This window comes from Adiantum capillus-veneris, chromosome 11, assembly GCF_014529385.1.
Source record: "Adiantum capillus-veneris isolate H3 chromosome 11, ASM1452938v2, whole genome shotgun sequence".
Classification (NCBI taxonomy): Eukaryota; Viridiplantae; Streptophyta; class Polypodiopsida; order Polypodiales; family Pteridaceae; genus Adiantum; species Adiantum capillus-veneris.
The window spans coordinates 20,759,871-20,773,409 of record NC_140941.1 but is presented as its reverse complement, the minus strand read 5'-3'; the positions used below and the strand labels follow the sequence as shown (position 1 = coordinate 20,773,409).

Below are 13,539 nucleotides of genomic sequence, written 5' to 3'. Positions count from 1 at the left end.
ATTCAGCGAAGAAGCCCTTTGTGAAGACGGCTCCTGATGCGTCACAGGGGTCAGAACAGGCCACCAAAGATAAGGATTCAGCTGGGACTTATGGAGCGCAGGCAAAGAAACAGAAAAGGAAGCCTTTTGTGCGCAAGTCGCTCGAGGAAAAGAAGGTCCTAATGGCTGAGAACAAATGCTTTATATGCGAGCAGCCTGGTCATATTTCTATCAATTGTCCACAAAGGAAAAGGCCAGCTGACTCAGAGGATAAAGAAGACCAGAAAGGCAAGAAGCCTAAACCCACGGCAGGTTTAGTGCCAGACATGGTGGGTGACAGGCCCAGCACAGATGCCAGTGAGTTATGCAGGGCATGGGGTAAAGTTAGAGATCAGACGGCACTCATCTTCTTTGATCCAGGTGCCAAAGCCAACTTTATCTCACCAGAGTTAGCTATGAAGCTCGGCATCAAAGCTGAAGAAATGGGGTACACAGCAGAGGCAGGGTTGGCATGTCCTGGCCACTCAGAGTGTGTTACTCCCATCATTGGAAAACTGCGTCTGCATATTGAGTCGTATGTGGACACTGAAGAGTTTTACATCATGCCGCTGGAAGGTTGTGACGCCTTGTTGGGGATCCCGTGGATGTTCCGAGTGCATGGAGTCTTGGATGCCTACAACAAAAAGATCACTGTACAGCATAGGGGCAAAACTCACATCTTGGATGTAAAGCTTAAAGGAGAGTCAGTCCCTATTGTATCTGCTTCTGCTATCACTTCTGTAATAAAGAATCATCTTTCTGTGTACTTGATTTTTGCACGTGATGTCTCAGATAGTGATCAGTCAAATTTATCTGTGTTAGATAAAGAAAGGTCAGCATTTTTGCAAAAGTTTAGTGACTGTTTTTCTGATTCATTACCGTCGCAATTGCCGCCAGAGAGACCTGAGGACCATCGGATAGATTTGGTGCCAGGGTGTAGCCCACCAAATAGACCTCCCTACAGGGTTAGTGCGGCGCAGCAGAAAGAGATTATGGGCCAGGTTGAGGAGTTATTAGAGAAGGGGCTGATTCAGCCTAGTTCTTCACCCTTTTGCTCCCCAGTGCTCCTAGTGCAGAAGAAGGATGGCTCATGGCGCATGTGTATTGATTACCGTGCGTTGAATAAGAATACCATCAAGAATAGGTTTCCTATTCCTCGCATTGATGATATTCTCGATCGTTTAGAGGGTGCTGCAATTTTCAGCAGGATAGACCTGAAGAGTGGGTACCATCAGATTCGTATAAGCCAAGAGGATGTGCACAAGACTGCGTTTAGAACGACATTTGGTCTTTATGAGTTTCTAGTGATGCCGTTTGGGCTAACAAATGCTCTTGCCACGTTCAACAGAATGATGGACCGGATTTTCCGCTCGCATCAACAGTTTGTTGGAACATTCTTCGATGACATGATTGTGTATTCGAAGAATGAAGAGGAGCATAGGCGTCACTTGACCATTGTGTTCGAAGAGCTGCGCAGTCACAGGTTACTTGTCAATCCTAAGAAAAGTGAATTCTTCCTCGAAGAGATCCACTTTCTGGGCCACATAGTCTCAAAGGATGGTGTTAGAATGGATCCCGCAAAGGTCGAAGCTATCAAGACATGGCCAGACTTGAAGACTGTGCACGATGTCAGAAGCTTCTTGCGACTGTGTTCCTACTATAGAAGGTTTATCAGAAATTTTGCAGAGATAGCATCGCCTCTTCACGCATTGCAAAAGAAAGAGGTCACTTTGAGATGGACCCAAAAAGAGATTTCAGCTTTTAGTCTCTTAAAGGAAAAGTTGACTTCAGATCCAGTTATTGTTTTGCTAGATCTCAGGAAGTCATTTGTGGTCCAGTGTGACGCGTGTGGCAGTAGCATCGGAGCAGTGCTAATGCAAGATGGACGGGTAGTAGCCTATGAAAGCCGAATTTTGCAAGGGCCAGAGAGGACTATGCAAGTCTATGAGAAAGAGCTCTTGGCTGTGATTCATGCGCTTTCTAGCTGGAAGCACTACCTCTTAGGTGCTGATTTTGTTGTCCAAACAGATCATTAGACCTTGCGATACTTCTTGACACAGTCAAAGTTATCCGAAAAGCATATGCGATGGGCAAACATTCTTTCCATGTTCCACTTCCAGATTATGCATGTGGAAGGCAAGAAGAATGTTGTGGCTTATGCGTTATCAAGAAAGCCACAAATTTCAGCTGTGTCAATTCCTTATCATCATGAGTTAGATGACATGAAGGAACAGTATACTGCTGATGAAGATTTTGCAAGGATCTTTGAACAGTTACAAGAGGGGCAACATCACGAGCACTACCTCCTCAGAGATGGTTTTATGATGATGCATGGCAGACTTTGTGTCACTAGGCCACTGCGACATAAGGTCATGGAAGAGAGTCATGTCCCACCGTATGCAAGGCATCGTGGCATTGATGCGACAGTTAAGGCGGTAGAGACATTCTTCTATTGGCCTACCTTGAGGAGAGATGTGGATGCCTTTGTGCGAGCATGCATAGTTTGCCAAAAGGTCAAGTTTGACAGGCAAAAGGCACCAGGGTTGTTACAACCACTACCGATTCCGGATAAGCCATGGGAAAGCATTGCTATGGACTTTATCTTTGATCTTCCAAGGACGCGAACAGGGAATGATGGTATATGGACCATTATCTGCAGGTTCAGCAAGCAGGCCCATTTTATCCCTGTCAGGAAGAAGATAAAATCTGATCAGATGGCACGCTTGTTCATGTACAATGTGTTTAAGTACCATGGTATGCCACAATCGATTATCAGTGATCGTGATCCTCGCATGACCAGTTTGTTCTGGAGAGGATTGTTTGAGAACATGGGTACTACGCTCAAGTTCTCGTCTTCGTTTCATCCACAAACTGATGGACAGTCAGAAGAGGCCAATTCTACTGTCTTAGATCTGCTGAAATGCTATGTGTCAGATAATAAGGGCAAGTGGGAACAGTATTTGCCTATGCTTGAGTATGCGTACAATAATACGGTGCATTCGTCTACTGGCAAAGCACCTTTTGAAATTGTTGAAGGCGGCAAAAAGGTTCCTCCCATTTTGCACACAAAGGACAAGATCTTTGAGGCAGATCGATATGCTGAGAACATGGATGAGATGTATAAGAAGATTAAAGTTGCCTTGGAGAAGACTCAGGCAAAACAGAAAAAGGCTGCTGATCGTCACCGTCGTGAATTGCTACTATCACCTGGTGATTGGGTTCTCTTAAGGTTCGAAAAGGCAAGGTTAAAGAAGATGAAGGGCAAGGAACGGCTGTTTCCTAAGCTCAGCATGCGTTACTATGGGCCTTTTCAAGTGCTTGACAAGATCAGCGATGTGGCTTACAGGCTGAAATTGCCTGATGTGTGGAAGATTCATAATGCGTTTCACGTGAGTCTTCTAAGACCCTTCGTGGGTGATGTGCCAGAAGATATGCCAGTTGAGGATCAGCCAGAAGTTGAGGAACTTGATGAGATCCTGGTACCTGAGCAAGTTTTGGCACATAAGGACAGAAAAGTTAAAGGACAAGTTGCAAGACGCTATTTGGTGAAGTTCAAGAACTATCCGCCTATGGATGCAAAGTGGATGGAAGAGCATGAACTGTCAGAGTCACCAAATGTATTGCAGCTTTACCTTGAAGCCTTTGGGTTACAACCTACTTATGCCCCAACCCAACGTGTGCAAAGGAGGGGTAATGATAGAGCTAGTACATCGAATGTACATATGAATTCAGTGCCATAGATAGAAATGGCAAAAGTATGAAGGCCTCATTAAGTCATTTGTATCTATGTATGTTACGACCTTTCTTGCGGATACATGCGATGATAAAAGAGTGTTGATAGCACAAGATCATCAGTGGCGTGTATTTATGGTATGCAATCGAGGACGTTTGCGATTTCAAGAGGGGGATATGTCACGAGGACGTGGCAGTTATTAACCATGTCACAGAGATGTGGCAACTGCTAACCTTGGTTGTTGGTTTCTTTCCAATGGGGTTTATTTTATTTATTTTGAGACCCTCTTTTTGAAGTAGCAAACGGTCGGACATTGTATGGCCAATGGGAACGGTAGATTCACCCGCAGACGGGAAGTGGTCGGCACTGGAATTCGTATGGTAAGAGGATGTCTAGGCGCAGAGCAAGATCATATAGGTCCCCCCCGTCGCACTTAGCAAGTTGGTGGATACTAGGAAGTGAACTCAATTAAGGCGTAAAGTCAAGGTGGGACTACCAACAAAAAGTATCCGACAGTTGGGCCACATTGCATTTTTGGATGCGGTCCCAATGAGGATAGATGGTCAGGAGACCAGTGGGAGCCCAACGGAAGCATCTCCTAAAATTTAGGGAACTGCTATTTTGGGCCACGAAATGTGTTCGCGTCATTACCTTCGGTATGACTAGGGGAACACTTTACAACTCTGCCGCGAAGTCAACTGACGCACCAGTTGAGATATTTTTTAGAAGGGAAAGCCCAAACTCGGAAACTGGGCGACGTGTCAGCTTGTGAGCGATTCTGCCACTCTGGGAGGCAAAAACGAGCTGCATATCAACAAAGGGGGCGCCATTTTCAGCCACAGGCGGATTGCAACAGGTACAGAAGCTATGGAATGCTTACCTTGCCCTCTATGCACAGTATGGTGACGGGAGTGATGCCCCGCACGCTACATACTGCTCTCTTTCTCCCCTACGTGCAGTTATGTGATGCCCCACAAGAGGGCTACTCATTTGACTGATGTACAGTTGTGTGGGTTCATGCTTTTGTGCTGAGGCAAGAGCCTCCTTGAGCAGGAACAGGGGTAGCTAACTGCTGCTCCAAAGCAGGCACTGGTGAGGGTCATAACCTCACCGTACAGGTGCAAAATCAGCGCTGTGTATGCGCTGTAATTTGACTGTTTTTCAGCCATACGGACGCCAGGATCATTGGGAATCGTGCCCCACTGGCAAAGGACAGTTAGGGGACTGTTTGGGGCTGAAAACAGGGCAAAAACCAGTAAATACAGCGTGCTGAATTTACTGTTTTTGGACAGGAATCAGAGGGTATACGACAGTGCAAGCGAGTTCCAGCAGGGGAATTGGTTTCGCGCAAGTTTTGGGGCTGTTATGTTGCCGAAATTTGGCCAAATCAAATGGTATCTAGGTGGATACACGTGAAGGATTCCCAGGACCTTACCTTGTAATTTACCCTCCTAAAGAATAAAGAAATATCGAAAGGGGCGCCAATTTTGGGGCCTACAGGTTGTCGGCGTCTGCTCGGAGCATTCTAGCTTCCGAGCCGTGTGTGTGATGAAGTGTTAATTCTCGTTACAGGTCTCCTTTGCAAAGTGCTCTGTGTGTGTGTTTAAGTAAAGATTTTCGGAAGTAAAGATTTTCGGGTAGAAGCCAACGCCTACCGCCCTACGGGCCGGTTTCAGACTATGGGACGAGTTTTGACTTTGCCGGACTTGTAGAAGTCATTTGAACTATATTATGATGCTTGTGGTCGTAGTCTGGGTGCGGTCTTAATGCAAGAAGGCCATGTCATTGCTTACGAGAGCGGATTGTTCTCAAGGCGGGAATTGATAGCACAGATATATGAGAAAGAGCTTTTGGTGGTTATTCATGCTCTTACTCAGTGGCGGCACTACCTACTCGGAGCGGATTCTATTGTCTTTACAGACCATCAGAGTTTACGCTACTTCTTGTCACAGAAGCAGCTATCGGAAAAGCAGATGCGGTGGACGAACATCTTGTCAGAGTTTCACTTCCAGATTGTCCATGTTTAGGGACAAGAATTTGGTGGCAGATGCTTTGTCTCGAATGCCGTTGGTTCTGGCTATTTCCGCGAGACATCATAGGGGCTTCGAGGATATGGTCGACCAGTAAGCCACAGTAGACGTTTTCACACGGATACGGGATGGGGAGACAGTAGCGGGATATTCCATTCGGGATGGCTACTTGATGAGGAAAACCATGTCGTGCGTTACACATCCGTTGAGGGAAAAGGTTATGATTGAATGCCACTGTCCACCTTACGGGCACCGCGGCATTGCTACATTCATGAAAGGGTAGAGAGATACTTCTTTTGGCCGAGATCTAAGAAGGATGTGGACGAGTTTGTGCGCAGGTGCTTGGCATGCCAAAAGGTCAAGTTTGACAGGTATAAAGCACAGGGATTGCTACAGCCTTTGCCCATACCCACCCGCCCCTAGGAAAGTATTGCAATGGATTTCATTTTTGATCTTCCGAGAACACAAGTGGTCACGATGGTATCTGGACTGTTATTGATAGATTGAGCAAGCAGACTCATTTCATTCCAGTGAAGAAAACAATCGAGCTGGATCACTTAGCGAGACTGTTTGTGGCCCAGATTTTCAGATTACATGGCATGGCTGAGACAATTGTCTCTGACAGGAACCCCAGATTTACGAGTTTGTTTTGGAAGGCAATTTTGGAGAACCTTGACACGCGGTTGCAGTTCTCGTCATCTTTCCACCCGCAGACTGACGGGCAATCTGAGATTGCCAATTCAGTGGTTTTAGATTTATTGAAGTCTTATATCTCGAATCAGAAGACTTAATGGGAAAAGTATCTACCTTTGGTGGAATTTGCCTACAACAACACGATACACTCTTCGACGAGGAAGGCGCCATTTGAGATTATTGAAGATGCTCCGAAGGTTCCACCCTTCCTAAGCATGAAAGATAGGATTTTTGAAGCTGATGAGTATACGCGCGACTTAGACACGGCTTTTGCCAAGGTTCGCGAGGCTTTGTAGAAATCTCAAGAAAGAAAAAGGCAGCGGATCGCCATCGTCGCGATTTGAAATTGAAGGAGGATGATTGGGTGCTCTTATGTTTTGAGATGGCTTGCCTGAGAAAGAAAATGGGAAAGGAGAGGCTTTTTCGAAAGCTTAGTATGAGATACTACGGACCTTTCCAGATCTCTGAAAAGATCAATGATATCTCCTTCCGACTGAAACTGCCTGACACATGGAGAATTCACAATGCATTTCATGTGAGTCTCTTGAAACCTTTTAAAGGTGATGTGCCTGAAGATGGGGAGTCCGATGAGCAACCGGAAGTGGAAGAAAACGAGGAGATCCTTGTTCCTGAACAGCTTTTGGCACATAAGGACAGAAAGAATAAGGGTAAAGTAAGAAGGCAGTTCTTGGTTAAATTCAAGAACTATCCTGCATTGGATGCGAAGTGGATGGAGGAGGAGGACCTAGCACATACTCCTCAGATTGTGAACCTTTAACTTGAAGCTTTTTGTTTAGCATAGCCTATTCCAAATGGAACCCAGAATTCAGCTTGTCCGCGGATTTGGTGCAGTGGGTTTGCACAAGAGGGGAGTTACTCCGCTCCTTTGTCAAAGATGTCTCGAATTTTAGAATACTAGAGTCACTGATGTCTCTTTGAGCTTCAGGGATACTGACAGCTGGCAGTATTCTGCTATATGACTTTATTAAATGGAATTCCGGAATGTGAAACTGATTTGTTCTTGACTTGTTTTTAAGTGTAGGAACTGATAGACGAAATGACTGCAGCATTTTGGTCTAAATGATCTCGTATACACATGGTTGCAATAGGGGTTAGTCAATCGAGCATCTATGAGGTCCTGAGTGGATCTAGATGCGATTGCTAATTGCATTGTCGATAAATCATGGTCTAAGATCCGAATGAATGTTGAATGTCATTTGATGTCTAGTGATGTCTTGTGATGTTGTATGATGTGACTGTCGATTGGTACATGTGCTAGATGTGTGTTCCTAGTGCGTTGGTACTAATAGTCAGTGTCTGCTAAGACAGTTTATGGCTTCTCTCTGTTTTGCAGGCGTAATCGAGGGCGATTATAATGCTTTCAAGAGAAGGGCGATTACAATGCTTTCAAGAGGGGGGTATGTCACAAATGGGTGACGTGGCTGCTGTCGGTACACACACCCGCCTGGTTTCCCGCAAGACCCACACCCCCCCCCCGGAAATGCTGACCTGCATGCTGACGTGGCTGGCTGTATGGATACCTGCGCAAAACGCGGCGGAATTTACGATAGTCTGCGCTCAGCTTTTGGGCATTGCTTTTTGCTATGCATTGCATTGGGGGGGAGAGAGAGAGAGAGAGAGAGAGAGAGAGAGAGAGAGAGAGAGAGAGAGAGAGAGAGAGACTCGCTTTGAGCATAAGAGAAAAAGAGAGAAAGAGCCTTTGCTTTATTTTTATGAGGCTTTTAAAAATACTCAACGCTTTTGATTTTTTGCTTTTGGCATCCTTTGTAATCTTTAAATATGCAGGCAGGGCTTTATAACTTAGAGCATCTGGAAGCCGAGTCTGAGTGTGAGCGCTTGCCCGCACTATTGTACTTTGAACACAGATTAATACAAAAAGAAATACGGAAGGGGCGCTAGTCTTTGGGGCCAATATCTCTAGGCACGGAACTCCGCCGGGCCAGTGTGGAATCAATTGTGAACTGTGAATTGTTTTGAAGTGGTTTTTTGTGCTGTCGCGGTAGATTCTCTGGAGTGTCCAAGTCTGTTACAGCGTGCCACGCTGTCGTGCCGCTTTGTGGGCACGGGGTGAAATCTGCAAATTTGCATATATTCTCAAGGTTTTTGCTAAACTTATGATTTATGCCGATATCTGATATGACATTAGGATGGTTGAAACGTATATTAAATATGGGTTTGGGGCCAAGCAATTAAGATGCCTCCTGCAGGTCGAGATGCAGTGATATTGTCAAAATGCGGTTGAATAAGCCAGATTTGTAGTGTTTGACGTGCTCTCCACGCCCGTCTTTACGGCTCGTCAATCGGAGCTACGGTTAAGAAGTTATGGCAATTCGAAGCTAGGATTGATTGCAGATCTGAGGCGAATTAGGCAGTTGCAGATGAAGGGTTAGGGGTGGTATGAATGCATGGGATTGATGTAATCATTTTATGGAGCGTGTCGGTCTTTTGAGATCGCCAATCGGAGTTTTGGTTGCCAAGATATTGGCAGTTTAGGTTTTTTCGAGAGCCAATTCCGTACCAGTTTTGTCGCCTCGGTGAGTGTGCCAACTGGGAGTTTCTGGCTTTTGACCAGGTTCAGGAATGCGGTAAGAAAAGTGCTTGAGGAGTATCTTATCTGGAATGCCATCTCTTGCAGTACATTGATGGTGGGGAATGTCGGAAAGAGAAGTCGCATTTGTCAGTGCCTTAGCCGATATGTATGTCAAATGTGGTGCCCTTACGAGACCACATAAGGTTAATAATGAGCTTTCGGTTCAGATGTCCTTTACTGGAGACCGCTTATAGCAAGAAATGCCCAACACGATTGTGGCTTAAGCGGATACGAATTGAAGGCTTCTCTCAAAATGCAATCACCTATTCTTGCATCTTGAGGGCATGTGGCACTATCCAAGGAATTGAGATGGGCGATAAAATTCACGATGATATGGTTAGTCAAGGGCTTCTTTGGGATGCTATTGGCATGTTAGGCATTGCCTAGGCCCAATCAAAAGCACAAAAAGTTCGATGAGCTCTTTGTCCGAAATTTCGTCTCCTAGAACGTGCTGATTGCAGGATTTACCTAACATGGCTCGGGTGAGAGAATTCATGATGAGATTGCTCGACAGGGGCTGCTGGAGAAAGATGTTGTGCTTGGCAATGCTTTGGTCTAAGGTTGGACCAGTCCGTACGTGCTGATCGGTACTGTACACAGACTGACTGTACTATGCGTGTGTTTTTTCTTTTTCTTTTTGAGGCCTCATCGTAGCGACCAGGGTCCAGACATTTTCACATATTTTAATTGGGTGTTTTTATTTAGGTATCCTCTATTAGGAGCCATTTTGGCTTGACATTTTTCACGATTGTGGGTCGCTCCTTATTAGCAATTGTGGGCTACTTGAAGTTGTGAACTACTTGAAGCCATGTTATGTTCACACTTCTGACTCTTTATTATGTAGTATGTACACTTCCATTGTTCAATTGTTAGCAGGTACTTCCATTGATGAATGCTTGAAGGTTTTTCATTGTTCTTTTGTCACTAGATACAAATGTTTAATGTATGTTTTACACGATCGTTACTTGGTACTTGGCTAGTGAATCTCCAATTGATAATGTGTGTAGTAATGTGTCCCCAAGTAGTGTGCATGATATAAATTTTCTTAATCTCTAACGAAGAATGGAAATATTTTAAAAATGTTCTCTCATTTAGTGGTTTTTTACAAAGGTACGTATTTTTACGTACATAAAAGATTTATCCATACGGAATGACGTACAGTACGTACCGTACATTACGTATGGTACTACCTTGCTTTGGTCAAATGCGCATGCCCAAGAGACTAAAGGCCGCCCAAGGCAAGGGGCCTTAGGGTCGCCCTAAGAAATTAAAGGGGTGGGAAAAGGAATGAAAAAGAAAGAAAGGGGTGGCCATGGCGGGCGAGCAGCGAAGGGAGGCGCAAGCAGAGAGAGAGAGAGGCTCGCACCGGGCGCCATGAGCCTCGGATGGCGACAGCCATGAAGCGGAAAACATTCAACATATTGAGGCGCTCTGTTTTGGCTCTATTCGCACCATCTTTCATGCAGCTTGTCAAGTCGACATGGCGCGTCATAAAGAGTGCTCCCATGCCACGTTAGTCAAGGCGCCGTGACTGTCGTGGAGGGGGGCTAATTTTAGGGTATTGCATAAGAGGGCATAGCGGCGGTAACAAGGGCAAGAAGAACGGGAAGGAGAGAGGAGCAAGGAAGGAAAAGATTAGGGTATGGCATAAGGAGAGCCACGGCTAAGGAGGGTAAGGGCTTCGAAAGCTCTCTCGACGCAAGAAAGGACTCTCTCTTGTTCTCTCTCTCTCTCTCTCTCTCTCTCTCTGTGGAAGCACAAGAAATAAGATCTCGCTCTCTCTCTCTCTCTCTCTCTCTCTCTCTCTCTCTCTCTCTCTCTCTGTGGTTCAACACGATCAAGGAGGGCAAGGAGGGGAGCTTTCTTTTGGGAGCCGAAGGAGAAAAAGACGGAGCTTAAGGCAGTGGAGCAGGAGAGAAGCTTTGGATTCACTCTTGACGAAGCTTTCTTTCTCTCAAGCTTAAGAGCCCACGGGTAAAGCACGCGAAATCAAGAGAGGTATCTTTCTTTGGCCGGGCTTTGAGACCTTGAGGCGGTCATTCCCGTGCAGATTAGGCAATACAAGGTGGAATTCAAGGTTGCGCTACTTCTTGTCACAGAAGCAACTTTCGGAAAAGTAGATGCGGTGGGTGAACATCTTGTCACAGTTTCACTTCTAGATTGTCCATGTTCAGGGACAGAAGAATGTGATGGCAGATGCTTTGTCTCAGAAGCCATTGGTTCTGGCTATTTCCGCGATACATCATAGGAGCTTCGAGGATATGGTCGACCAGTATGCCACAGATACAGATTTTGCAGACGTTTTCACACGGATACGGGATGGGGAGACGGGAGCGGGACATTCCATTCGGGATGGCTACTTGATGAGAAAAACCATGTTGTGCGTTACACAGCCGTTGAGGTAAAAGGTTATGACTGATTGCCACTGTCCTCTTGTTACGGGATCTCGATCTCCCTCGACAAATCAAGGCAAGCAAGGAGGGATATGACTCTCTCCTAATTAGCATCGGTTCACCGAGCAAAAGAAACAATTATTTTTCTACCGTAAAGCAAGACAGGAGGAGGAGTTGAGACCGACCAAGAAGGGTGTGCAAAAGGGATGTGCTTTGCAAGATAGAGAGCATACAAAACTTGACCGAGGAGTGAGCAGAAGGGAAAATTTTGGAAACTGATGAGTAAGGGAGATGTACAAGGTAGAGTTTGCTTGGCGATTACAGATTGGCTCCATCAGGTTGGGGTTTTTTGATTAGGGGTTTGCAAATCAACATGCATACCAACCACGGCGTGTACAACCGATTTGTATCAGAAGTTTCAGATCTTAAGTTTAATGGAAGCATCTGTTGATTGCCGGCATCAATTAAGTGTCGATAAGTGGTTTTAATTTAATTTTCACTGCTATTAGTGTTCTGAGTTGTGATATTCTTTTGCAACTTCTCTCTAAGCATCTCTATATCGTCTTATTAACACTAAATCGACCCTAACCACACTGGTTTTCCTTGGTTTGAAGCTACATTGACTATCCGTCTACAGCCAGAAGCCCGACGCTTTCCTGGTCGACCTTGGAGAGACGCGCACTCCGAGAACGCGTGATACCAAGTCAAGGTCTTGACCATCGAGTAGATCCGACACCGATCGATGCTGGATTTACTCTAAGCTGGAGGACTATCCCCTCTTAGTAGCTAATGTTGTTGTATCCCTCATCATTTTGTTTTTCATGAGATTGTATCCCCTCATTGTATCTTCTAGGTTATCAGTCCTCATTCTATATTATGTTAGGGAATAAAGGCCTAAGTGCCTTGTACTTATTAACTTATAAGTTAAAAGACTTATAAGTGAGGGGGCCCAAGTGTGAATGGCCCCCTAGTCACTTACTCATATACTCAAAGGTCAAGCCCAAAAGAAAAATAGTGACTTCTCCCAGATTTCTACGAGCGTTCTCTCTCTCTCTCACGTTCTTCTCTGCGTGTGCTTCTTCTGCGCCACTCTCCTCTTCTCCTTCACTCTCATTGCATAGAATAGCAAGTGGGCTCTCTCTCCTGCTCCCCCACACATGGTATCAGAGCTTTAGGGTTTCCAAGAGAGCCATTTTCGCAACACAGATCAGAATTCTGTTCTTGCTCGCTGCGGGAAGGATATTCAACCGTTTTCGATCAACTCTGTCGCGAAGGGATCCTCTCACCGTGTAGAATCGACCTCCGGTGACAGTTTCCCCAAAATTAGGGTTTCAAAAACTGGCGAACAGCACCCTATTTCTGCTGAAATTGATCAATTTCGGGGTCAATTTGATGCAATTTCATTAGGGCAAGTCTCACAGGTCAATCTTACAGGTGTTTCCACCAACGAGGTTCTGAAAATTCAGCAAAACAGGTGTTTATAGGTCTGATTTTTGCCCCAAAACAGGGAATTTCAACAAGCAAATGATGTATACACCTTGTGGAAACCTTTGGTAAGGGTTTGGCAGTGAATGTACGCCGTTTTGGGGTGATTTCGCGTGAAATTTGCTCGCTGTTTTTCTGTAACAGCAAGCTGTTTTTTGCCCGATTGCGCACATTTGGGCGTGTTTAGGTCGGCAAAACAGGGTTTCAGTGTTTGCAATCACTCAGAATGGCTTCTAGCAATGAAAGTGGCAATTTGTTGCACATTCGCAAGCTTGAAGGTGCCCATAACTTTGCTATATGGAAGAAGCAATGTTATAATGTGATGTTGCAGAAGAAACAGGCGAAACCTATTAAGTTACAGGGTGTGAAACCGGTTGATATGGAGGTTGAAGAATGGGAAGAAGTGGACGAGTTGGCTCGCTCCACGATCATGCTTTCGGTGTCTAACAATTTACTCTTCAATGCAGAGAATGAGCAAACAGCATGGGGCATGTGGAAGCGTTTAGACGAGTTGTATGCACAGCAGAGTGCTGCCAATAAAGTGTATTGGCTTAAGAAGCTTATGGATCTCCGCAT

The 13,539-nt window shown here is 45.3% G+C and overlaps 1 protein-coding gene across 1 annotated transcript in view; it reads left to right on the top strand.

Moving 5' to 3' along the window:
* The window catches only part of LOC147446969 (O-fucosyltransferase 31-like), a 99,756-nt gene that overhangs the window by 34,328 nt on the left and 51,889 nt on the right, over nucleotides 1-13,539 (top strand). The window lies entirely within an intron of this gene.